Source organism: Corvus brachyrhynchos, unplaced genomic scaffold (assembly GCF_000691975.1).
Source record: "Corvus brachyrhynchos isolate BGI_N302 unplaced genomic scaffold, ASM69197v1 scaffold92, whole genome shotgun sequence".
Lineage (NCBI taxonomy): Eukaryota > Metazoa > Chordata > Aves > Passeriformes > Corvidae > Corvus > Corvus brachyrhynchos.
The window spans coordinates 1,491,780-1,518,549 of NW_008236973.1; the positions used below are offsets into that span (position 1 = coordinate 1,491,780).

Sequence of the window (26,770 nt, forward strand, 5' to 3'; positions counted from 1 at the left end):
GGCATGGAGGAAATTTCTGACAGCTTCTCACAGAAGCCACCCCTGTAGCCCCCCCTACCAAAACCTGGCCATGCAAACCCAGAACAGCTGGGTCATATGCAAGCACTTTGACAGAAGTTATCAAATATCCTGTTGCAAATTTTAACATTGAACTATTGCTTCTAGAGAATGAGAACAGCAGGGTTTGTACTATTATTAGAAGTATTTTTAAATTCAGAATATAATAGAAAGAAATATGTGAAGGAATACAAATGTGTGTGGTGTATATATTTATGTATTTAAAGATAGGAACATTTTGCAGGCATAAGTATTTCTTAAAAATTTTTGAATATTTTTAACAGAAACAGAAAGACACTATAAAATATCCTGTGATAAAGCTTGATAATTCATTTCCTTTAGAATAAGAACAAGTTGTACCACATTGCACATCTTAAGATCATTTTTCACCTGCAAATTGTACACAATTGTTGCTTTCTAGACCATTGACAGTTACTATGCACTATGCAGCCTTTTATGATGGTTTGCAAATTACTGTTTTTCCACTTGGTATGCAGCAACTTTGATATTTCTGCCTTGTCACTAGTTTAATGAACTTTTCCAGAAAAACTTGAAAATGGCTGTTTGCTATCATCCTGGAAAATGCCAGGAAACACAAAAAACCATTCAGTAGCAGAAAGGTTTCATGTCTCAGAAACTACTACAAGAACAAGGGGTTATTAAATTTGCTGTAATTCATTGGATTCAGTTTATGCAACTTCCAAAGAAGAATTGCCATAAAGAAAACTTAGTGATGGCATACACTATGCAGTACTACTGTAAGCCAATGAAGTGTGTGTAAAGTATTATTTCTGTAAACAATTCTTTTTCCCAAACCCAAAGAGCTATTTTCATGCTTGACTTCCCATTCTACATGAATCTCTGAATTCAAAGTTTTATATAAATCAAATATTTTTTGCATTTATTTTTACTGCACTTTATGGTATAATACATCACCATAAGAGAATCTATTTACGACATTAAATGCTGTAAATTACTACAAAACAAAGCAGCATATCACAGTGTGATGCTGGAACTGTAAATCATTGATATGTCCTAGCTCCCAGACTGATGTTTTTCTCGAACCTATGGTGTCTGACTTTTTTTTTTTAATTTACATAACTGGCCTTAAATTATTCTGTTATCAAAAACCAGCAGGTATATACATGAGCAAACACATGCACACACCTGTGAATATATATGTGAGCTATCTTTTCTGAAGTGAATGAAAAAGGGGGTTGAACTGGTAGAAGTAAATCACAGAACATATATCAATCTTCATTTCAATTGGTCTAAAAAAATATAGCTTAACATAATAAAGAAGAATCTATGAGTATTTGATAGGCTTTAAATAATGATCTTGTGCTATATCATTAATCTGAGCTCATATTATTTCCTTCTCTGTTATAACATCATTTTAAATTTAAGCATTTTCCAGGGATGTCAGAATTGTCAGACCTTTCTAAGGTTTTTTTTCTGTGCCACTACATTAAGACTAAGATTAGAACTGATTTTCCCCCCTGCTTTTTTTTGTAATTTGTCACTGAAAATAAACAGTTTGACATTACAAAATCCTTTAAAAAATTGCTTGCAAGTTAAATTGTTCTAGACATGTTTCCCTATCTTCAGTGTGGCAACACTGTTTAAGTCCATTTCTGCTATACAGTAGTGTAGGCAGGAGCTGACAGCTCTGCAAACAGGCAGAGGCTCCACACAGAGCTGCTAATCAACTCTGCTTAACAACTGATATTAGTTACGGAACTAGTGGATTAGGACAATGTATTTGAAAAATGTCAGATCTGTTTGTTTTGAGGCAACAGGAGCTACTTCTGAGGGAGATTAAAGATCAGATGAGGTCCTGTGAGGGAAACAAACAGATAATTTGGTTAGGATTCTGCATTAGAAAGATAGAGTAAAATATAATAAAATCAGCACCATCTCAAAGAATCTCAAGTCAAGCAAAAAAAAGAAAAAAAAAAAAGAAAAACTCTGCTTAAGCCAAGAGACCAGGGATATATCACACTGAAGTACACCAGGAAGGGATTTGGTTCACAAAGTCTCTGTGTTTCTGTGAAATAGAAAATTGATTTAATCTTACTTTATAAACAGTCTTTGGATTTTATTATTTTAGTAAAGGCAAACAGGGAGCATGCACTTCTCACAGAGAATGAATAGTCTCTGTTTCAGAATGAAAAAGTGTTTTCTATATACAAACCAGATTAACTATCTGTTAATTGTTTAAGAAGCAGATAGATGATTCAACTGCCACAATGCTAATATATTTTTTACACTCCTTACTGAGATGAAATCTGGGGCACAGCTACTAAATGTGCATATGAAGGAACTGTAGTGAATCCACTGACAGAGGAACTTGGAGCAACAAAAGGCAGAGATGGGTCCTGGCAGCTGGTTGACGAGATGCAGCAGAGTCACTCCCATCCTTACACACTATTCACACTGATCACACACAGCATCCTAAAGCAGATCCCTCTCTCTCCTAAAGGTGAGAGATTTCCCTGGGTCAAGTGGGAATACAAAGAGCCAGGATTAAGTTCTCCGACCAAAAGCAGACCTTTTTTAGAGCTGAACAGGAAATATTTCCGCCCTTTCACATAGGCTGTTTCTGACCTCATTTACAGAAGTGCCACCTTTGGACTGGCTGTTTTCTCCTCAACCTTCAGAGGTAGTCCTAATAGCAAAGCATCTAAATTTAAAGGCTGATGAATCTTGTCCTTAGGGTCCATCTCCTGGTTGCACGGGTCCTAGGTGACTGATTGCCACTCCCAATACAGGAGTTGTACCTGTCTTGCTCTTGAAAGAACATAAGAGAGAGTATGAAGATTAGCATAAATTAGACATTTCAGCAAATCCTTCCTGTCTGTCCAACATGAGTGAGATCTCAACTGAGTTTTGGCCTGGTTTTGGACCTCACATTTATAAAAAGTTTTGAACCAGTGTGACAGAGTCTGGAAGACAGTTACTGTGGCCAGAAATCTAGAAAACCACTGCCTGTGAGGAAAGTGAGGAATTCAGCTAGTTTCATCTACAGGACTGAAAACTAAAGGGAGACAAAATAACAGCCTTCAAATCTATGGAAGATTATGGCAGAAAAGAATAAACGGACTGTCTCCAAGGGGAGAAGAAAAAAGAAATAGGTTAAATTGCACTGAAGGAGATCTAACTTAGACACTCAGAAAAACTTTCCAGCCTTGAGGCTGTTTAAGCAAGGTAACTGATTGCTATAGCAGGATGTGAAATCTCTATCTTTAGATGCTTTTAAGAACGGTTTAGATAAACATCTGTCAGGAAAAGTTTAGATATAGTGACCCTCTCTTCAGGAGGGAATATCCATAGATGGATTCCTGAAGTGTTTGAGAAGTTTTTCAGTCTCATTTTCCATGACTCTAACACATCTCAAAATGTTATGTTTAAAGAATTTATGAACTCATTAACATAGAAGTACACATCATCCAGTCATTAATGTTGCATTATTCCTTAGAGTTGTTTTGCTGTTTTCCTCTTTGCTCTGTTTTATGACTAAATAATGCTTCTACTGCTTAACAAATACCACCTTTAAGAGGTGCATAGCAGAGCTGCACATAACTGTAAGACAGAGCAAGACCCTGCTATTATTATTTATGAACAATAATACCTAATGTATTACACAGTTGTTTCGCTTTGGCAGAGAGAAAAGATTCCATTTACAACATAAAATTAGCATTAATCCAATGAATAGAATAGCTGAAATTAGGACAATATGGTAGCTTTTAAGAATAAGCTAAATATTTGTCATCTTTGTAGTTATAATCCTACTTGTTCCAGCTTTATTTCTGCAATAAAATCTTGGAATACCTGCCTCGCAAAGGTATTCCAGTTAATTTATATTCTGCTTAAATGTATGGTTATTCTAGGAGGTTGGATTAAGAAGGAATACTTTCCTTTTTTGATTAATGCTAACTCAGAACACATACAAAGCCATTTATCAACAGATGCTTTTTGACACGCGATAAAGTCTGTTCATCCAGATATTTTTTTAAAGCATGCTTGTATAAACATTCTCTAATATATAAAATATGACAGTTCTGCATAGCTTTGAAAGTGAAAAAGGTATTTTATTCTGGAGATGAGATGTGGTTTATTTTCCCAAAAGATCATGGCTATGTAATTTATGTTATTTATACAGAACAATGTTGCAGCTCTGTGTTCCAGCACTAAAAAGAAAAAGGTAAAAGGTAGAGGACATAGAGGTGCCTTTTTGATGTTCAGTGGTGTTCACGAGACATAGAGATATATATTTATATATAGAATTTAAACAGTTTTGTCAGTAAGTTGTTCTCATAAAATTGCACTACAAAAAACTTATCACCAGTGAAGGAAGGCAAAAGACAAACTTATCCTTCATAAGGTAGCAAATCTATTACTCTCTTTACAATAACTGTTCCATACAGTAAATCACATAGATACTTTTCTTAAATGCTGCTGTATTAATCACTTAAAATAAATGAGTCAGAGTGATTTCAAAATTGTCTGTGGGCCTAAAACAGTGCTGAAGGACAGATGTTTATAATCACCAGTGCTTCTCCATATTAATTTTTTCCAAATGTTTCTTCCAAGCAGGTACCTAAGACTCTGTTTGGTTTTAGTTAAGAGAAATTCAAGCTCAAATGATGTTCCAGATTTTACAAAACACTTCCATTAGAAGGCTCCATTGACAGAAAGTTTGTAAACTCTAGGCCTGTTAGATTAGGGCTGAGCACTTTCCTTTTGAAAATGAAACAATGTGAGAGAGTAACTCATGCCAGGTAGGTGTAGGAATACAAATAGCAGAGACTGTGTGGTACTGGTTGTAAAAGTACTTCCTTGTTATAGCTGTCCTAGACTAACTATTATATTCTTCTGAACGTCTACCCTGATTTTTCATACACTTCTCCTCATCTGAACTGTGAGAAGTGAAAAAAAACCCAAAAAACCAAAGTCTTCTTTGCAGCAATAAAAGGAATACAAAACCTACAAAGATCACTGAAATAAATTGAAATATAATGATTATTTTTATGTCAGTTTAGATTTAAAATTAAATATAATACTTTTAAAATGAATTCTAGTCCTTGAAAAAGACATAATCATAATCATTATTGTATCTGAATACAAGACCTCACCTTTTTTAAAAATTTCTTTCTAGTTGAAAAAAACCAAATCCAGACCTATCACTTTAAAACTAAATAGAACTGAAATGAATAAAAAATGTTAAAAAGATAAAACTCTTAGCAATTTGTGTTTTACTTTTGTAGAGAATGCATCACAAAAAAAGTTCTAAGGCAAGAACTTGATTTTTCATATGAATAGCTGAAAGTTAATTAGCTACTGTTAAATATTTGGTTAGGTAAAACCAATGCACCCAAGACTATAGTTTTTTGTGGCATCACAATATTATCCAGTGAAAAACAAAGTTTAAAAAAATTCCACAAACCAGATAAACCAGGTGCATTTTATTGTAAGAAAAAATACATGTTGAAGAGTTGCGAATGTTCAGTAACTACTGATACTCTCCTTTTACTTAATGCAGTGGAGTGTAATGAAATTATTTCAGTGATGCACATGACAGACACACAGCAGAGAATTCTGTGAGGGATCTTTCTGACAGGACCCCTGAGCTGGTGCATGTCTATCATATAGCTGCTTGCCTAGGGCTGGTTTCCTTCTACCAGGTGATTTCAGGTCTTAGCATTACCCTCTATTTGCAACACTCATCTGCTCATGCTTTAGTTTACAAAATGTGCTTGTGTATTTCAGCCACTCTATTTTCAAAGTCTGGAGCAGAAGTGAAAGTTCGCATTGATCTACAGTTTATGTGATTACAGGCACTAACATCCACAGCAATTGAATTACTCTGCTAATGTCATAAGGAATATTTACATGTAAGGGATGGTAAGTGACAATTCAGAACATCCTTTCGACTCTATTTTGGTGCTTAACAACACTTTTTAGCTCACTACACGTATTATTTTTCCTGAAGACTTACATAAGTAACCTCATAAATGAGTCAGGCTGCAGTGTGAGCAAGTGCTGCTGCAAGGCATGTAATGGTTAGTCCAACACATCGTCTGTCAGTGGGAAACACTGGTATGTTTAATTACTGGATGGAGGAAAATGGGAGAAAGCAGAGAAAAAATTAAAAAATATATGTGTGTGTATGTACACGTTGTTAAATATATACACCTTCTGTCTGATTTGTCTTGAAAAATGTTCCATATGTTGTTCTATAGAAGAATGATAGAGAATCTCAATGATGATATACACATCTAATAAAAATGTATCTTTCTTTTGGAAACTGCCATATCATGAAATGGTAGAAATATTTTTTAAAGATTAAGATGTTAGATATAGCTATAGATATAGATATATGTATATGTATGTGTGTATATATATATATTACTTACTTGATAATCCCATTGATATTTCAAATGGATCAATGATTTTTTGCATTGTTCCTTTGAGACTCAACTCAGGTCATCTAATTTAATTTGAATTAACCTTGAATGACTATTATCTTAGTCTTAAACAATGGACATGAACTGAATAATCAGGTAAAAATTTGAAATGAAAAGCTTTTGAAAACAATTGGGTTGAATGTTATTTTAAATAAAAAACTTATATCAAATAATGAAAAAACCCTAAAATTTCCAAGCTTAGCAATGTATGTACATTAATACTTTAAATTTTTAAGTTTCCCACTGCAATTAGTGTCACTTTCCCCAGTTATGATAATTCAAATTTGTTTATAACTATGTTCCATGCTTCTTGTGTTTACATGGTTAGTTTGCAATATTGCTACTCAGATACAGAATTATCTGAAAATAACAGATTAAATAGTTCTTCATTAAAAAATCAATACAAATTAAAGTAATAATATATTTTATTAGAGTTGTATTTCTAATTTGATCCAGTCAATGGTCCAGTTATCTCACATTTGCTTTTTCTTATTTTTATTGAAGTGCCTAGTATGCTGTACATGTTGGCAAAACTAAAGTATATGTGCTATTTAATCACTCTTACATAGCAGAAAATTATGCAATAAATTAAGAAAGGTGTTAGTAACAAGTAAAAGAAACAGGATATATAGACAAATTATTTTGACAACCTATCCAGATTAAATATTGTAACTCCATGCAAGAAAAACGCTCACATTTTATAAGGACACTTTGTTCTCACAACCAGGGCACAGCTCAGAAAATTGAGATCATCATGACTTAACACGAGAGGAACATAAGTGCAGTACATTTCCTCTACAGTCACTTGGAATCAGTCCAAGGATCCAAAATTTTTGTGACATCAATAACTTGAGATCATAACATATAAAAATTAAGAATCTCCTCAGGCCAAATTAAATGTCTTAAAATAGTAAATTTTTAAAAATATTTTCCTACTCTTGCTGAGGTTTTGGCATCTCAGCAACGGTGGTTTTAACTATTACTTCTGATGGGTTCTTGGAGGAATTGATTTATTTTGGGAGTTCTAAGATATGTTTACACTGATAATCATTTTAGGATCATCCTAGTAATTTAAACTCTTAGGCAAAATAATTTTAGTGGTCTTCATCTCTGTTTCAGAAGACCTCTGCCTCAATGCTTCCATGTACAATGTTCCTCACTTTTCAAAATCTAATAGCCCAAAGAAAGGAATAATTTTAGTGTGGGTGTATAGGTGTATAGCCAGAGCCAAAATAAAATGCAGTTATAGAACACCTCAACTCCAGTTCCATTTAACTCCAAAACAAAAGCCCTGGGAAATTGTTTTCAAGTGTACTCCCAAAATGTGTTGTAGGATGTTAAAATGCTCAATTCTGTTATGGCACAATTTTCAGTAAAATAATACCATTACAGAGCAACATGTGCAGGAGTCTGTTAAATGTCATATTTATCAGACCCAATATGGTTATACGTTAAAAGTTTGGGTGCTGCTGAGGTATTGATATTATTAAAAGTTTTAAGGTTTCTTCTGCGGTTTTTGCTTTCACATCAAAATGATGCTACTACCTGACACTAGCCTAGAAAAAAAAAGCACATTTGAAAAAAAAACCCAAAACAAACCAAACTCCCAAAATATTATCTGTCTTGTTTATTCAAAAGAGCACAAGAACAAGTCAGAAATAGGGTATTTTTTTCCAGGTGTACCAAACTTATAATTAAACAATAGTATGTGCTTCTTATTGAAAAAGTCAGTCATATTAGTAAAGTTAGTTATATATGAGTTAAAATTGGTCCAAAATATTCCAAAATATCCCATGAAAATGTTTTACTGAATACTAGATTTCACAGCCCCCCACACCCAAATAACTCAAGAGTGTTGCTTCACCACAGGAAATGTTAAGTGGAAACTCTCTATTTTAAAAGGGCAAATTTCCACCTAAGAGAATGTGTATATTTCACAAATATTGTAGCTTAGTGTTAATATAATACAGTAAAGATGAAAAAGCACTGCTTTTTGCAGTGACTGCTTTTATCTCTTGGAATGTAATAGCAATCTGTTTATTTAATCAGGACTCTTATTGTGGTACTTGAACCACATGTGTCCTAATTTGATATAAAAATATCAGGGTATTCATATGAACTTATTCTAAACTAGTTAAACTCAATGCATTCCAAGCATGTAAGATACAACATATGGATTTCTGTTCTCTAACCTTATGAACATTTGCACATGTTCAGGAAAGCCCACTGGATAAAATTTATGTATTGTTAATGATTTTTATTGGCCCCATGGCCCAAAGTGGTGGCAAAATGCCCAGGACTTTGAAAGAATCCTGTTTTACTTCGTAGTCAGAATGCAGAGAGCCATAAAAAAAGAAAGGGCTTCATGGAAGTCCGAACATTTTCTAACTGGCAGAACTGAGGTTGCTTGTGCTATGCAGCCTTTTGTTGTCAGATCTCTAAAGCATACTTTTAGGGGATAAGGGGAAACAACTTAATATGTTGAGAAATATCTCAACATATTAGCAATGATATAAAGATGGAGTGATGTTCTTGAGCTGAAATTTTCCAACCATTTTTTGGAGGACCCAATGTGGAAAATCCACATAAGCATAAATAGAGAGAGAAGTACAAAATCTTTTACTTAGCGGGACCATTTGGAAAGCTCTCTGTTGCAGCTCAGTATCTTAAGGATGCTGTTAACATTTTTGGGTGGAGATATGGGTTACCATTGAAATTGACGTGATGTGGCTTTCCACACCATGGTCACCTGTGGCTGATCCTGAGGATGCTAATGCAGAAGTTTGTTCAAAGTTAATATGCCTTCAAAAAGCACTAAAGTTTGTAGATTTCTTTCTGCAGCTACAGCTTGGCAGCTAAGAGAAAGGAGTGAACTAATGATAGGCTGTTTTTCATAATAGTTCTGCTGACAGGGGATTTAGTCCAGTAGCTATGCAAAAGAGGACCAGAGAACTTTTCTAGTTTCTAAAACCCCATAAATATGAAATGATGGTCATCCTTTCTCATTTTCCTGGATTCTGCTCTCAATCCTGATGAAAAATTTTTCTAGCCTTCCATTGCAGTACTGGGAGAAGAGTAGTAAAGTTTCTCTTGCAAGCAGCAAGTAAATGCCAAGGACAAAAGCCCAAGAGTCATGACAATTCAAAATTTGTATAGGCAGAAGACCAGGAAACCTATTCAGATTTAAGAAGGCACAATTAAAAAAAAACAGGATGAACTTTAAACTTTACAGGAAGATCTTTAAAAATATTGAGATCATCCGTAGTGCAGCCAGTTTGTGGTATTTAAAAGAGGACTTTGCTTGCTGTGTAGGTGATTATGTATAACTGAGACAAATTAGATAACTTGATGTAAAGACTGAGACCAAAATCTCATTTACTTGTTAAGTAGGTCTTTTGAAGTGGTACATCCCAAAAGACATTCACATACAAATTTATGTACAACGCTGGGTTTTGGGGTATTTTAAATTAAAATTTCAAAATAATGACTAAGCTTTCACTTGTGTCCACATAAGCACAAAACCCTGATCAGACTCCAAAATCTGTTTTACATACCTGAAGTTTTGTGTTAGTGAGATTGAGTTCCTGTCTGGTGGAATCAATTCCAAGGGTAAAGCACTCTACATCTTTTCTTTTTTTTTTTTTTTTTTTTTTTCATCTACCTGTTTTTAACTTTACAGTTAAGAGAACTATCTTCTCTTCTGCTATCTGTCTGAAGCAGATCTGAAAGTTGAAAAATTATATGCACCGTCAACTTTCTCTGTATTTACTATCCCATAAACCACACAAACATAGCATTCATTCCTACTACACTGGCCACAGAAATTTTCAAAGACTGGCCACAAAAACCAGGGGATTGTTGCATTCATAAACATTCCATGTACCTCCTCAAAATGCTTTATGAAACCCTTTCCAAGGTCTTAATGTCAAGAGCACTCTAAGTAAAAAGGAATATAATGCAAAGATGTACTTCATATAAATTTAATCCATACATTCAATCTAAATATAAATTCTTGAACCTTATTACTTGAAATTATTAGTAAAGTTGATGGTAGTATCTCTGATGGTAATAGCTTTGCCTTCGAAAATTTTGGCAGAGATAGATAGAATATTTGCCTGCGTTGATTACCTTGGCTTATGCTATACTGCACTCATATAATATTTTTGTTAGTTCCCCAGAAAGATCTGCAAAGTCAACAGGCTTATCTATATATACCTAAACTGGGATTCAGCCTTACTGTCTTTGAAAACCTGACAGGTAGATCAAGAATTACGTCTCTTCAAGGAACATCAACTCCATAGTGAAATGTGGTTCCAAGGAACCTCCATTCAAAATGCCTTTTAGGAAAAAGATAAAAATCTGAGTATCTCTATTCAATTTATAATTATCAATTATTTACTATTTATTCACTTCTCACACTTTTTTTGTTCACATTCTGTGGTCTCATTATGTTCAAGTAACCATTAGAAAGATTGAAAAAAGCAAAAGAAAAAAGAAGTATAGTTCATATTTGGAAATTTTTGACATAACTGTGCCTTTTTCTCAACTCAAGTCTAGACTTCCATGTTTAGGCAGCAAATATGAAGCAAGAACACAAAATAATTTTAATTAGACAATTATACCTTTCCTTGTTACTAAAAATGTAGAACTCTTCACAATACTTTAAATTTTGTAAGAAATAATTGGAAAAGCTATGGAGATTTGGAAAAGGTGTGACTAGTTCTGAGTTCTGCACCATTTACAGTAGGATTAATAAAAGAAGAATTACAAAATGTAGAGTGACAATTATTCCTTATATAATTATCAATATTAGTGCTGTAATAAAAATGATTTTAAGTAGAGACATATAATTTGCAAAATCTGCAAGCGATTTCTTAGTTGTGTTACAAGAATACAAGAAAAGGACAAAATATAAGGTGATATCTAAACTTTTTCCATACATCTAAGGAAAATTTGAAACTGGTAATTCAGGAGAGGTTTTAACATCAAATAGTGAGAAAGAATAGGAAAAGACTTATTGTTACCTCATGATGGATCTACAGTATAGTTTTAAAGACACAGGAAGTTCATGGACTTAAAAGTTGTCTTTGTTTTTTAGCATTTCAAATGAAACTAAAAAAAAAATATCTTTAATAATTTTTATGGGGTTTTTATTGCAAATGAAGTATTCTGCAATAAATCTGTGAATATATTCTGCTGTGTCCTTAATACTCTATAATGAATCAAGAACAATAGGAACTCATCTGATCAACTTTAAACATGTATTAGGATGAAATGAATGATAACTAAAAAGTTCTTTGTAACTGTTAATATATAAAATAATCTAAAGATTATTATCTCAGTGTTTCCAATGACTAACTACATAAATGGGATTTCAATGCTCATATTGGAATCAATACTTCGTACTTCAATATTTCTAGGCTAATTCTTCATTAAAAACAGAATGAAAATAATTATCCATCTAAAAAGCTCAAAAATGCAATCTGTGCATTTTTATGAAATTGAATTAAAAATTAAATTATTAAGAAATTAAATTTTTTTTATGGCTCAAAGAAAAAATTGTAGAAACTCTTTCTTTAAATAATTAAGTTTAACTCAGCACCATTTCACTCAACGGCTTTGGTGAAAGGAAGGAGTGGAAGAAGGATGACCAACATTATCTCAGAAAATTTATTTCTTTAGAGGGTTATATTAAAAAGCCATGTTCAGGTGGCTTCCCACCTGTCCAAACATTAATTCTGGCAATTAAATTGAAAGAAAGATATGAGTGATCAAAAGGGTTCTTCAGAGTAAAGACAGGTCTTTAACTGAAGTTATAGTTTATTTTATGAGCTTGAACTATAACTACAATATTAAAAATAATAAAAATATAAGAATTTTCTTATTGATAGTCTTTATAAAGACTCTGTTTTATCGTGAGCTTAAAACAAAAATCACAGTAAGTGACAAGGGGAGCTTCATTTTGCTCTTCAAATATGCTGTAAGAGTTCTTAGAGCCCTGATTCAGGAAACTACTATGCCATTTTTAGCATAGGTCTTCTATTGTTGATTATAATTATGGCTATTTTTACTCCTATCTGCTTTTATTTAATTTCCATTCTAACATAATTGCTTCATATGTTTCTAGAAAACTTTCCTACTTGCTCTCTCTGATCTTTTCCACATAATTTTTAAAAACCCCTCTGTCTCTTTTCCTTTTTTTCCTGTTTCTTTCAAAGAAAAAAAAAAAAGGTCTTTGATGGACTAAATCTCTAGCCAAGTCACCTGTGAAAATGTTTACTTTTCTCCCACCACTAACCCTTTTTTTATAACCAGGTCTTTTATCTAACTGTGATGCAATTTCTGGCAGCTTAGCAACAAGATCTTCCCTGCACTTTTATTCGCAGCACAAATGGTCACAGATAGACACAGTGAAGAAAACAGGCACAGCATTTATTCCCATGCAAAAGTGTGTTCTTGAGAGTTGGAAAAGATCACTTCACTTGCCTGTTAGAGTAAGAAGTGTAAAGCAGCCATGAACTATATACAGCTTGAGGAAATTTCTCATACTGCTTCAGGATATCAAGTGTTTAAAGACAAATCTCTGTATTTCAATACTAGGAGCTATACAATCTATCCTCATGTTGCATTGTATTTTTAGCAGTAGTGATGGACGATTTTTATTTTTTTTAATGAAATGCATTTTTTTTAATGTATTTGTTCTGAAAGAGGATGGAGCCCTGCACCTTCTGCCATTTAAAGGGGAAAAAACAATGACCATCAAGTTGTTGCTAGTTAGAATCGTGGCACCTAATGATTATTTCTAGCTGGCCAATTACTGACATAGCCATGGCTTTGGAAGTGTTGGCACAAGAGCTCTGGAATTCACATGTCAGCTGCTGTTAGCTGAACTCTTCTCTTGCTTGACTGAAGCAGATGGTGACTTCCTTTAGCTGAAGAAAGGGTAAAAAATTCCTCATACATTTTCTCATGCATTCAAAATTCTTGAGTAGATTCTCAAGAATCTACTAGGCAGTCTGTGAAATCTAGGGAAACTGTAAAACAAGCTGTGTTCAACTGACAGCCTAGAGGGACTTGGCACATAAGATAGACACTATTTTGAATCCAGATGTCTGTTAAATGTGGAATACTAGCGTGCTCTGTATTCTTGATAGATATCTGTGGAAGTATAACTTGTTATACACCTTGGGTATCTCTACAAGTCATCTTTAACCTGCTGGTATTTATATTTTTAACAATATGATCTGAAATATGTATTGATTACTGATGACTAATTTCAATTATATTTGCTTACAGGAATATTCTGTATATTCATGTCTATTAAGAACAGAGCCCTGATAAAACTGCTGTCTCCATCATTATGCTCTTTCCAACTATCTGCAGCAGAACTTCATATATTGTAGAGGATTTTTGCTGAAATAATGTCAGTGAGATTATGACCAGACATGGAAGAAAAAACTTGCTAGTGCTTCTTAACATTATCTGCATAGAATACATACAGAATCAGACTTGGACTATAAAATAAGGAGCTATCAAATACAAGTAAACTAAATCACCCTAGGATATTTCAAATCTAAAGTTTAAAAAACAAAAATAGGCAGATACTCCATTCAATTTAATGAAGATCTCACTGAGATCAGTGGTTTGACAAGCTTTTCTTTAAAAGGTCACCTGTTCAAGCTGTTTTCCACATTTCCTAATAGCTCTGCTACTGATGCAACACAAGCAGGGAGTTGACCAACCATGGTGACATAAAAGGAACTTCTGCTCACAAAAAAATCACATATTGATGTAATATAGTTTTAAAGAAAGGTGGTTTTAATAAAGAATTCTCTTTATACAGGAGGCATTTTTTTTTAGATTTATATCCTGTAGACTATGATGACAACTCAATAATGACTGTGCCAGACCCCTATATTAATAAGATTTAATATGGCAAAGTTTCCAGAAATGTGTTTTTTGAAATATTATGAGTCAAAAACTGTTCCTCTGAAGCTGAATCTCATCAACAGGGGTTTTTTTTATGAGTTTGAATTCAAGGAATTATACACAGAATGCAAAAAAAGAAAAAAAAAAAGGTAGAAAAGAAAGAATGAAAAAAGAAAGCAAGCAAATTAGTTACAAGTCCCTACATACAGCAGATATATGTCTACTATGCCATACTCTTACTACAGAAGCAGATTACTTCTTTTTAAACCTCTTGAAGTTTGTGGTTTTGGAGTTAACAGTAGAATGAAATTAATTTTGACTGCATATGTATTAAGTTGTAAAAACCAGAAGTTCTGCCTTGAAATACCAGCTAAAGCATTGGTACTTATCTGATTGCACTAAGGTGAAAGGCTATAATATTCCAAATATTAAGATTTTAACAATTCAACAATAACTCAACAAATTACACTTTATTTTCTTCCCCTAGTCAATATGTTTAACTCTCTCAAAGTGTCATATATATTTTGATAATATAAGAAAATAAATTTATATGTAAAATTTCAGATTAAGTCTATCATTCCCATAAGTCTTCAACTAGCTATTCAAAGATGATCTTTATTCTTTCTTATATGAAATAACTATGTAGATATACATATGTAGACATATATGTGCATTGTGTTTTTGGTTTCTATATCCAAACTCTTCTACATCTGTACACAGATCAAAGCAAAAATGTAGAATGGACTTATATTTTGAAGCTACAGCAACAAAAATTTTTGAAGAGCATAATCTAAAAATATGTGCAATAACTAATATTCGTGCATAAATTTGCAAAGACAACATTAGCCTGATTTAAGAGAAAATTACCAAAGATGCTGTGTCTGTGCAAGGTAAACTAGTGCAACATCAAATTCTTAGATCTTTCTTTAAAAGAAATCACTTCAACAAGTAGCTATTTTCAAATTATATTATTTACTTTGAACCAGAATATTAACACGTGAACAGCTGCAGCAAATTGTCTACGTGTAGAAGACTCTCCAGCTTCTTGAAAATATTCTGTGACTGTGCACTTACCTAATTTAGTATTATGTGCAGCACTAGTAGTATCCAGGTGGTAGGCATTGAAAGAAGGGATAGGTGGCTGGATGCTTTGTGCAGCTGCTATCCTGAGCCTGAAAGAAGTGAGACAGTGAGGAGTTGAATTGTGGAAATTAGCTGAAATTAAGAGTTCAGCTTAATTTTCCATACTTGTGTTGCTGAGTAAGTCTCATTAGATTTCGTGAAAGGGAAGAGATTACTAGTAAAGGGATATCACAGAATTCTGCATAACCCAACAAAACTTTGGTCTGTTGTGTCAGAACCAGAATCCACTTTTTCTAGACCATCATCTAATAGCAAAGCTACAATGTTGTCTTCATACCTTGTAGTAGGGAATCCTTCTAGTTCTTGTTACTTAAGTCAGGATATATCTTACTGTGTTTGGAGGTACCAAAGAAGCTGCAATGATCTATACGGTTTGGAGCAATTTTCAAGTTTACATCTAACAGTATTCTACTTTTGATCTGAGCCTCTGGCAAGTTTTGAGAAATGAGTGTGATATGAGGCAGGTAATGAGTGCTGTCACCACAGAAACTTTACCAGTGCTTCTTTTCCTTAACCACAGGAAAAGTACATATAACCTGGGCATACTACATGTCTAAACACTTTGATAGGAATTATTTCATAGCAGAAATTTTAAAAATACAAAGGAAGCATGGTAAAATGTTTTGCCTTGTATGTATTTGCTTTGGCTATCATTGAAAAAAGCTACATGGAATATGTTTCATTCATATTTCAGCTGCAGACAGCAAACACAATAATTGAAAACAAAATCATGATGATTCACTACATCTCCCCTGATGCATTTCACACCTGCTAACCAAGGTCAGCAATAAATTAAAATAACTTAGTACATCAGACAGTTGGCAAGCAAACAGTTTTGAAAGCCCTTTCCAGATTCAAGTTTATAGCTTATCTGAGGCTGGCACTACCATACATTTCAGTGATATTAGCATAACATTTCTCTGATAGATGTTTGTATGTGTGTATATATAGATAACATATATACATATATATATATATCTGTAAAGAAATATGTGTGTAAATATTTGCAAAAACAATTTTTTCTTCTTCAGTGACTAACAGCCTGCAAATTAAAATCCTGAAGTGCTACTTGGGTCAAAGTTTCTGAAGGAGAGTGGTTAAGAGGAACCTGGTGAAAAACTTGGGAAAAAAAAAAAAAGAAAAAAGAAATGTTTGTTTTTATATATAACATCTTAACTGCAAACTTTCTGAGCAAAACTAGAAAAAAATTAAGGATTTAATCATCATATTTAAAAAATTTGGGGAAAAATAGAAATAATTCTAAGGTTTCTGCACAGTTTTCAGCCTGTTTCTTTTTTGTATCTTCTTGTAATAAGGTGAAAAATACACAAAGAACAAACCAAAAAGGAGGAGTCTATTGCTTAAACAAAATAATGAAGAAACTGGACATTACATTTCAAACATTTCAATTGATTGATTTTTATGAATTTTTATAATTTATATGATCAAAATTCCATTTTCCTTGGTAAATGCATGCTCTCTATTAGTACCACCCTTCTCTCTATTGAGAGATATGGATAGGTAATCAGAATTACATTGAAAGAATATAAGTATTGCCTGTCCTTGATATTGTGACAGACTGTTTCTAAGCTCAGCTTTATGATTTAGCAGGATTTCTTTCAGTTTTGTTCAGAAGGTAATATCAATTCTCTGTAATTGTAGTGGCTGCATGAAAAGAATGGCAGTCCACAGCTCAATATCCAAATGGAGATCAGTCACAACTGGTGTCCCTTGGCAGTCCTTGTCGGGACTAGTTCTGTTCAATATCTTTATTAATCACATAGACAGTGGGACTGAGTGCACCCTCAGCAAGTTTGCACATGACACCAAGTTGAGTGGTGCAGCTGATACCCTAGATGGAGGACAGGCCATCCAGAGGGGCCTTCACAGGCTTGAAGAAGAAGACAATATAAACTTCAAGAAGCTCAGCAAGGCTAAGTCCTGCACCTGGGTTGGGCAATCTTCAATGTCAATACAGACTGAGTGGTGAATTCATTGAGAGCAGACCTGTGGAGACTTGGGGATATCAATAGATGAAAAGTTAAATATGAGCCAGCAGTGCTCACTTGCAACCCAGAGATCCAATCCCATTTTAAGCTGCAAAAAAAAACCCCCATGGGCAGCAGGTCAAGCAAGGTGATTTTTCTCCTCCACTAGTCTCATAACATCCTACCTGGAAGGTGTTCCAGCTGTGTCCAGCTCTGGGATCCCCAGCACGAAAAGACCTGGACCTGTTGGAGTTGCTCCAGAGGAGGGCCTGAACACCTTTCCTGTGAGGAAAGGCTGAGAGAGTTGGGCCTGTTCAGACTGAAGAAGAGAAGCACCAGGGAAGCCTTATCATGGCCTATCAGTATATAAACGGGTCTTTTGAGAAAGACAGAGAGAGACTTTTTACTGGAGGCTGTAGTGACAGGATAAAGGTGCACTGTTTTTAAACTGAGGGTAGATTTAGACTGGACATAAAGAAGAAGTTTTTTTATTATGTGAGCGATGAGGCACTGGAACAGGTTGCCCAGAGACCCATAACTGGAAGTGTTGTTGTGGATGCCCAGTCATTGCGAGTATTCAAGATTTACCTTTGAGCACCCCGATCTAGCGAAAGATGCCACTTCATGTGGCTGAGAGGTTGGATTCAGGGAACTTTGGAGAGTCTTTCCAATCCAAACAATGCTATGGTTATATGATTCTGTAATTCCATATGTGTTGGTGTCTATACTAAAGAATCCCCAGTTTTATTAATATGGAAACATGCTTAAGATTATAGAAGAAGTATCAAAAATAACATTTTTTATTATGTAATATCTTACAGAAAATCTATGCAATACAATTAGTTTTAGTACCTTTTAAATTGGAGTAAATATTTTATTTCCACTGTTTATGTCTATTAATTTTATTTCTGTTTTATATTTTTTTTTGGTGCTAGTTTTTAAAAATACTTCTGATTATTTTTCTGCTTTGTGTCTTATGCTCATATCTGTTACCATAATACCCTACAACTTTACATGAATAAGGTGACTCTAGTGTCATTTTGCCTTGAAGAAGATTATAATAAGGCAACTATTACCTTTGAAAGCTTACAAATTACATCAAAGCTGTTGAAGAAATCTTTTATACATTCAGAAAGCTTACTTCAGTACTCCAGTGTGCTGGTACAAGTTTTTTGAAGAAGTTTAATTGAGACATATAATAGAAAAAAAAGAAAAAAATCTGTCTAGTCAAAGAAATCTTAAAGAAAAGCCCTCCTCTGAGTGCAAATGGTTTTATTCAGTGATCTGACTACTAATAATTGAAATTTTGGCACTAGCAAAGTTGAGCCTATAAAACTGGTAGCCATCTGTCCTCTCTTCTTGAGCTTAAAAACACTGACATTTTCACTTCTAAATACTGGGTTTGATTTATACAGTCTAATGGTAGACAGGGATTCTTCTCAGTCTCCTTTTAATTCTCTGCAAAGTATCATTTCACTTCTCACTCTCACCTAGAGAGCACCGAAATACTTCATGTGAAAATCTTCTAAAGAGTGCATAGATGTCAGCCGAACCTATGGGTACAGAACAAAAGCTGAGAATTTGTAGAGCCTTTTAGTGTTGTAACTTCACTGCTCTCCCAGGTGAATTTTGCCAACAGTGTAGAGTATAGAGAGTAAGAGGCTGACAGCTTTTTAGCACAGCTGAAATCTCTGGCAAACACATTTGCTGAACTTTCAGTTTTCAACTAAATGCTTTGTCATCTCATAATAAGGACAAATTTAGTCTAATTTTCAAACTTGTCTCTTCAGGAGGTCTTTAAGAATTCTGCTGAGTGGTTCACTGTGAAATTTTATTTAAAATTATTGTTACTGGGCACAGAAGACTGAGGAAGCCAAAGCTGAACTTTTTCTTTATGTATTTTAAGTGTATGTTAGAGGGGCCAACCACTGACAAAAGTATAAGCAGTATGTGTATGCGCTAAGGTTCATCAGTGTTACTGTTACACAGCATAAACAAATTAGGTTTAATGAATTTAAGATATGCACAGTCACAAACTGAGAGGTCTGTGGCATCACTCAGCATTCCTTTCACCACACTATGGCAGATACAGAAGCAAATGTGTGATGGATGAAGTGGAATTAAACACTCATTTGTATGACCTACACAATGCATTTTATTTTCTTCAATAACTATGTAGGTGTTCCAATAGTTTTTATTTCAAATAACTAGTAGATATTTGGCCCAGTAATCTATGATTTTTCTTATGCTGTTTAGTTCTAATGGATTTTTTTATTGTTTTTTTAAGTTTTTTATATATAAAATTTTACTCAGCAGCAAAGTTGCTATAAACAAGTAATGAAAAATATATTGATAATGATTAAAGTGATACTGGAAGTAAGTTTTTGTGATAAAAAGTTTCCTGTGTTCATTTTTTTCTCAAAAATTTGATTTATAGTTAATTAATAGTATAATGTTTAAAAATGTGTGAATAGTGTAAAATCCAAATGAGCATTCATAGCAGTCTTCTGTTCACATTTCCTGTTTAGTTATTGGCACATTGTGAAATAATGGGAATTTTTTTACAGCTTTTGTTTCTGAGGTGACTAATATACTGGTGCTGTAGCATGTGCTTTGCTGGACATGGAAACAAGCTAAAATATCTCAAAATTACAGCAACCCTTTTTTCCTGTGATTCATTGAATGTTCATTTCCCCTGCCAAACAATGAGCCTGTGAAAACTGTTCTCCTACATCACCATCCCAAATTATTCCTGGTTTACTTAATGCATTATGAGATTGATTTACAATCTATTTAAACTGGTCCCTCTGCATACAGTTGTGCATCATCACACTTAAACTTGTTTATATTGCTTCTGTCAACAAAGCAGTTCTTATAAAGTTCTAGTCCTGTTGATGCCCCTGGACTATGCAATTATTTATATCTACTGGAGTAATTTCAGATGTTAAATGTGTACAATTCCCATTTTTATATGTTACACAGCTGTGATTATAACATGATTTTTTTTTTAGAAAAGGTTGATTTTTTCTAGATATCTAGAAAATCAGCTAAATATGCTGTTCAGTAAATAGTTAATATTTACCAAAGAAAGAAAAAGAAAAAGAAAAAGATAAAAAAATATATATCCCTGTTTGGAAAAGAGCTCTACCATGTCAGGTTATGTTACATTATTTTCTCCAAAGCTCTAATTCCATTTCTATATCTAATAACTGAAGGAACACATAAGCTCTGTTTCACTGTTGTTCTTTTCTCCAAAGCTCTAATTCCATTTCTATAAGCCCCATGATTAACACTCTAATAATTGAAGGAACACATAAGCTCTGTTTCACTGTTGTTTAGTAACAATATTTAGTCCTGAGGTGACATGAGGTAACAAATCCTTAGGACTAGTCATGAATGAGACTGTCTTATGCTGAAATTATTTGATAAACAAAATGATTGTGGCAATATTATCTGTTGATGAGATGTCACCAAATCATCCCAGTTATGATAACATGGTCCAGCTGTGCTCTACATGTAAGAGCCACTGAGTTGCTAATGTGCTGCATTTTGTATACATATCGTAGAATCATAGAATATCCTGAATTGGAAGGGACCCACAAGGATCATCAAAGCTCAACACCTGTCCCTGCACAGGACAGCTCCAAGAGTCACACCATGTGCCTGAGAGTGCTGTCCAAAAGCTTCTTGAACTCTGTCAGGCTGGGGCTGTGACCATTTCTCTGGGGAGCCTGTTTCAGTACTCAAATAACCTCAGGGTGAAGTACCTTTTCCTGATATCCAGCCTACACCTTCCCTGACACAACTTCATGCCATTACCTCAGGTCCTGTCACTGGTCACCGCAGAGATCAGTGTCTGCCCCTCCTCTTCCCCTTGCAAGGAAGTTGCAGACTACAATGAGTTCTCCCCTCAGTCTCCTCCTCTGCAGGCTGAACAGTCCAAGTGACCTCAGCAACTCCTCATATGGATTCCCCTCAAGGCCCTTCATTCACTATGATCATTACCCTCCTTTCAATGCTCTTTAATAATTTATTATCTTTATTATATTGTGGTGCCCCAAACTGCAAACAGTACTCAAGGTGTGGTTGTGTATGGCAACAGAAAAAATGGCATAGATTGTTTGCAGTACAGAGGTGTGAAGGTTTGATTGTTAATAGGTATGAAATGTTTGAGGTCCACAGACAGTAGTTACTCTCAAAGTGCAAAATATTATCATTATTTTATATGTAGAGGACTGTTACTCAATCTGATTACATGTGTATTCACCAGCTTCATGATTTGATAATCAAATACTTCTTGAACTGGAAAGATTTACAGTGCATATATTAATATAATACAACCTACTGAGGTTGTAAGTTGTATACAAACACTCATGCATTATTCAGAGTTTTTAATAAAATTGCTAGGCAACACAGAAGCTTAGTGTAAACTCTAAAAAACCATGGATAGCAATATAAACAATAAATACTACTATCTAAATATTCAGGAACAATAAAAGCAAGAGGTTTTTTTAGTGTTTTCATCTCAGTAAGGTTACCTGCTCTCACAAGAACAGGCTTAGTCTGATAGCGTAGTGAAAACACAGACAAAGGGTCCCAGAAAAAGCTGTTGGCACTTCTGCACCGTGTCCTCACAAGTGCTAATCTGCATTAAAGATAAAATAAATTAATTTCATTGACTTGAGCCTGGATTACTCTTACCAGGCTTCAAATGCCTGAAAGTTAGGAGCCTAATCATATGTGGAAAGAATGAGTCTAATCGGGAGAAATGAACTTATATATTATATATTATACTTATGAAATGCTTATACTTAGGTGTGTGTCACCACATACTCTTCATAGGAATAATGAGCAGAAGGGATTCATGTCCTTTTTCCAGCACACATTTCAGTTCTGAACCTCTTCATTTATTTAACATTGCAGGCTGTTGATTACCCATTTCACTTGTCAGTTTAAAAAGTCACTCTAATAAAGAGAGCAACTGAAGTTTTAGACGGCTTTTTTGCACCACGTGTCTTATCTTACAACAGGATTTACATCACATGAAATTCTGTTCAGAGCTTCTCTATCTCTGTGGAAAGAAGCATGTACAAAAAAACTGTTAACTTCTTTCATACTTCTACATACAAAGAACAATTGTAGGGCAGTACCATTTTTCTTATTTTAATGAACTCATCATTCACTGTTGAAAGAAATTTCTCAAATTTTTTTAACATTAGAGTATGAATGCTATGTTTTTTTCTCTCTGCCAAAATAAATAGTAATGAAAATGGCAAGTTTAGACTAAGTTTTCAACCTCATACAACAGAGAACTCTTGGAATATTTACCAACTTACAGATTTTTTAAAGTCTTCATAACAAAAGCAACAACAAATTAATTCATGCAGTAGAGAGTAAATCTGAAATATTCATTAATGTGAACGGAAGTACATATATACATATATATATGTAATATTTTATCTTGAAATAAATTTATTCAGGAAGCCATTTCTCTCACATGCATTTCCTCACAAAAAGAATATAAAGATGTAATAGCCATAAATAAGCAAAGGGTGAGATATGATATGAATACCCAGTAGAGAAGACATCTAAGGCATCATTCAATGCAGATAAATTTATAATAAGGTAGAGAAAATATCAAAATGGTGCTCTCAGATTTACTGAACAGCCTTCTTTAAAGTTTTATTTGATTTTCTTTTTTTCTCCTACACTGTTCCTTGATGTTCTAAAATGCAGTTCATATCTTCACTGGAAATTTTTCAAAAGGTAGAATTTAAGGAATGGATTTCTATTTGTTTCTCTTATGAGACTGTACACACCTTTGACTGCTGGGTAGGGCTCAAGGGAATGATATTAAGGTGGGAAATGGACATGCTCCCTCACTCCTTATACTTAAAGCACAAACACTTCTACTATTAGCGATAAATTTAATGTTGTCTAAAGGCAGCAGGGAATTCCAGAAAAATGTAGCTGCTGAGCTCTGAAGTATCTCAGAAAGTGTTTGTTTTTTCTCATAGCTCTCAGGAAAGATCTACAATTCATGTTGCATTAATTTTACATGATCCAAAAGCAGTCCAACAGTGTAAATAGAACCTTTACTGACAATAATTCATCAAAAGGTTTAAAAGAATGCATATGTCTAAGGTTATCTATATGTATAAAACCTGAGATCTCATTTGCACTGATTTCTGTTAGTCTAGGATATGTCTGTGTTGGAAAACAGAAGTGGAAACTGCACAGTGGTATCACATCAGAATTGAGCTGGATGTACAATAATATGTGAGAGATGAAAAGTGGACAGGAGTCCTCTGCTTCGCCATTAAAAGTGCATTTGTAGGCTGTTATTACTTTCTGCTTACCATTACTTATGGCTTTCTCCTTACAATTTTGTATGTTGGACTTCTAAATCTCCCATCAAATCATAGAATTATAGCACCACAGGATCACTGAATCACAGAATGTCAAGGGGTTGGAATGGACCTTAAATATCATCTAGTCCCAACCCCCTTACCACAGACAGGGACATCTCCCACCAGGAGAGGCCTTATCCAGCCTGCCTTTGAGCACTGCCAGAGTTGGGGTACTCACAGCCTCCCTTGGCAACTTATTCCAGTGTCTCACCACCCTCACAGTTAAAAATTTCCCCTCCTTCCTAAATCCTTTAGGATTCCTAAATCTTTTAGGAAGGTTAGAAAAGCAGAGGGAGACAAGATAGGAAAGCTGCTCGAATTTATTCTGCAAACTATAAATCAAACATTTCTTTGAGGTTATGCACCTCTACAGTGCAGAAAACAGAATTCTCACTAATCTGGGAATTTAAAGGTCCACAGATTGAATGCAGCACATCATAACTCCTGAATCACAGCTCATGCAGATGTTAAGGAGCTTTCTACACCTTAAAGTATAAATAGTAGTTTTTAACTATTATTACATAATTATTATTTGGAATTTCAAGTATAAACCATTTTTTTTTAATGTCCACATTTTCAGCTATTCATTGAAATATTTTGTCAATGAACAGAAAATTCTATCTCATAAAGACATTATACTATATTGTGTTTCAAGGTCGACCTGCAAAGCTTTTAATACTTTGGATATTAAAAATCCCTACAGGATGCAAAGGTCTCAATCTTTGATTTTTCTTCTGGCATTGTATAAGGGTAGTGGAGGAAGACAACACTAGTTTAAAATCAAAGTCTTGGTTCTGTTGGGAGAAGTTTAATTTAAACAATGACCAACACACTTAGCTTAGAGTTGCTGATATTTAGCAGTGGAAGTGGAAACATTTTCCACCATTGAATCTTGAATCTTTTTAGTGATTCCTATTACTTAACTAGCTGGTTTTGACACTGCAGAAATTCTCATTGCTAACAGTGCACCTTAAGAAAACTCCTGGAGATAACTCTGGAGCAGAGAGTCTTGGTCAGAGCTAGGACAATGTTAACCAAAGGCTCAATTCTCTTCCTTTTCTACTTCTGTAAATCAAAAGTGACTGCACTGATTTCCATGGATTTCCATTAGCATAGAGTAATTTAAATCCTATAAAGTCATCATAAGAATAAGGCATTTTTTCATTCCCCCATGTTGAACAGCATTAACAAGGAGGAGGTAAAAATAAGATTTAAATTGTTTAATTGCAAGGGTAAGACTTCCTAGCAGCAGTGGTCCATTTTATCATTAAGAAAACAGCCAATCTTAAAGCAAAACTTGAAGTTCTGAATGTGTGCTGGCTTATGTAAACTAGTTATTCAGAACACACATTTAAAATTTAATCTGGCATTGTTAGGAACAAGAGCTGTATTCTACCTGTTTTTGAAAACTGCTGAGTGCCCCCTTTTTCTACACTGAAGTTGCAAATCGCCTTGATGTTCCCTGTTTTAACATTCCCTTTACAAGAAGAATTTAAAGTAGGTCACAGTGGCAAAGATTTAAAGAAGAATTAAATGGAGTTTGTGAATTCCTTTAGGGATCCCAGAATCTTAAAATGTGTAAACAACAAAAAATGTCATCTAATCCCCTCCTCTCTGTGAAACAGCGAACTCAGTGCTCTACATGACGAAGGTTTGTCATAGCATAGAGATTTAGCATCCTATTATCATCCAGTTATTATGATCCAGTTTTTATTTCTGTTCACTGCCTCTTATTTTTACTTCCATTCTATAAAAGCAAGGAAACCGTTTCAAAAGAATTGTTTGTTGATCTTTTTATCAATTCACCGGAATGCCTAATAACTCTGACTGTAGGAATACTATGGTCTATATGTCATGCTCAGTCCCTTTCAATTCCTTTCATAGAACAGGCAGAATAGGAGGTTGGGGTTTGCACTTAATGGTTTCTTTTCCTTAAAATGCTCCCCTACCCTGGTATGGTTCACCTGCTGTTGTCCTCCTGGTGGTGTCACTATCCCAAAAAGGGTCCTCTACAAGCTGTGGTCCCTTAATGGTGTCCCTGCTTTGATGTACATTACCCATGGCAACATTTGCCTCAGAGGTGTCTCCTCCACCGTTGAGAATCTCTTTCCAAGGTGTGGGCTCCAGCTGTGTCTCCTATGCCTCATATCCACTGCACTTTCTAAACATTTTTGAGTAGAGGCATAATAAACTCCTGTGCCTTGTTGGGGTGGCTCAGCCTGCTCTCGGGCTGAAACCATCAAATGTCAGCCACCAGAAGAGATCACTGAGGTCTAGGTTACCTCCCCCTGGGTGGCTCCCAATCCTAAATTACCTCCCCCTGTTCCAGAAAGTTCTCCCTTTTTTAGTTATTAATTGGTTCCCTGTTATGACTCCTGCCTCCCTGTTTTCCCCATTTGTTCTGAAAAATTGTATCCTCCCCTCTGTTTGTACCCCATTGGTTGTTTTCCCTTTCCTTGCCTTATTCCACCCCCCCATAAAGGGGGCTAGCCCGCGTCTCCTCGGGGCTTTTGCTGGTCCCTGGTCCCTCCTGCAAATCAACCTGTTGGAACTCACACCAGAAGCCCCTCCCGCCTTCTTTGCCTCCGGGCTAACGTGAGCCATTCCATCGGCTGCCCGCACGGCCGATTCCACTGACCCGTCCAGTGAGGACGCTGTGGAGGCCAACGCTGCGTCCCCTCTGCCCGAGGGCACGCCGGGGCTTGTGCTGACAAGCCCCCGGTTGCGTTAGTGCCTGGTTGAATTTCTGATGTTCAGTGATCTTTTTTGGCCTGTT

The 26,770-nt window shown here is 34.8% G+C and overlaps 1 long non-coding RNA gene across 1 annotated transcript; it reads right to left on the reverse strand.

Annotated features, from left to right (window-relative positions):
- Nucleotides 1–1,136: 1,136 nt before the first annotated feature.
- Nucleotides 1,137–26,219, reverse strand: LOC108445269. The gene is made up of 3 exons (XR_001860076.1): nucleotides 26,052–26,219; nucleotides 15,528–15,625; nucleotides 1,137–2,847 (listed from the first exon to the last, which is right to left on the reverse strand). It is a non-coding gene; the product is annotated as an uncharacterized LOC108445269 (long non-coding RNA).
- Nucleotides 26,220–26,770: the final 551 nt, after the last annotated feature.